This window comes from Pseudorasbora parva, chromosome 15 (assembly GCF_024679245.1).
Source record: "Pseudorasbora parva isolate DD20220531a chromosome 15, ASM2467924v1, whole genome shotgun sequence".
NCBI classification, from domain to species: Eukaryota; Metazoa; Chordata; class Actinopteri; order Cypriniformes; family Gobionidae; genus Pseudorasbora; species Pseudorasbora parva.
In genome coordinates, this window is record NC_090186.1 from 41,503,604 (window position 1) to 41,505,068 (window position 1,465).

Consider the following 1,465-nt stretch of genomic DNA (forward strand, 5'->3'; position numbering starts at 1 on the left):
TTTAGTTACTTGTAATTATGCATAATTTACTGTTATTTCTATAGTAAAAACATGTCGGTATGTGTAAATATCAGCCAAAATTAAAGTGTTACCAATGCTTTTTTGTGTGTGTAATTTGTCCTATAAATAAAGGTTCTTAAATGGTTATTTGGCTGAATGTATGGTTCTTTCATTACACAAAAGGTTCTTTGTAGGTTCTTTAGACTATAAAAAGGTTAGAGAAAAATAGTTTTTTAAAGAACCGTTCACAAAACTGTTCTTCGGGGAAACAAAAATGGTTCTTTAATGGCATCACCATGAAAACCTCTCTTTGGTTCTTCCTGGCACCTTTATTTTTAAGGGTGTACAGTGCAAAAGAACATCATCTGAGCAATACAATATGAAGGACAATTGTGTTTTTGAACAGGATGCGTTTCTGCAGCATGCGTTAAAGGGTTAGTTCACCCAAAAATGAAAATTCTCTCATTAATTCCTCACCCTCATGTCGTTCGACACCCGTAAGACCTGAAGAATCTTTGTTTTGAAATCGGCCCATCACTATATAAGTCGTTGTTTAGTTTTTTTGCGCTTCATGAAAGGATAGTAGAGCCGCTGTAGTGAGATGGGCTTTGTAACGACGTCTTTAGTGCCTTTATGGGTCTTGAGAGAGGAAATGACATTGGTGTCAATGAAGGCCTTTCTGAGCCATCGGATTTCAACACAAATATCTTCATCTGTGTCTGAAGATGAACAGAGGTCTGACGGGTGTCCAACGACATGAGGGAGAGTAATTAATGACAGAATTTTCATTTTTGGGTGAACTAACCCTTTAACGATGCTGGAATTCTGATGTGTGTGTGTGTGTGTCTCCTCTGACAGCGTCCTCAGGTGCATGGTGTTGCGCTCTTGAATCGGGCTCTTTCAGCGATTTGTCACGGTTCTGTTGGGCCCTGCTGCGTCGGCACGTGCCAGCTCACCGCCGCGGCGCTGCTCCCTGTGTGCCAGACGGCCTCTCGTCGTCCTGACAGCCCGCCCCACGCCCGGGCTCCGGCTCCCAGCCCTGGCAACGCAAGCACAAGCACAACCCCTACCCAGAATAGATGCAGGCACAGGGGCCAGACAGAAACCCCCACAGGACACACACACACACACTGTGCCCTGCAGCTCTGCAGACTGTTCATTTGCTCAGGATGAGACAAGGTCAGATTCAGACACAACTTCCAGCTTTATGGTTTCATTAATGCTCCATAATTAAGGGTGAGGATTCTGAGTCTAGACCGTGATTGGATGAGACACTTGTACAAGCAGCACATTTCATAAACAATGGTACAAACTCTAATTCTATTGGTCTATTAAAGAGATAGTTCACCCAAAAATGAATTTCCTCACTCTCAAGTTGTTCCAAACCTGTATGAGTTTCTTTCTTCTGTTGAACACAAAATAAGATATTTGGAAGAATGTTTGTAACCGGGCAGATCTCGCTCCC

At 42.9% G+C, this 1,465-nt stretch overlaps 1 long non-coding RNA gene across 1 annotated transcript in view; it reads left to right on the plus strand.

Annotated features, from left to right (window-relative positions):
- Positions 1-864: 864 nt before the first annotated feature.
- LOC137040850 (uncharacterized) overlaps positions 865-1,465 on the plus strand; it is a 4,135-nt gene continuing 3,534 nt past the window's right edge. The window contains exon 1 of the long non-coding RNA XR_010897996.1: positions 865-1,179. This is a non-coding gene — a long non-coding RNA (uncharacterized lncRNA). The remainder of the gene's footprint in view (positions 1,180-1,465) is intronic.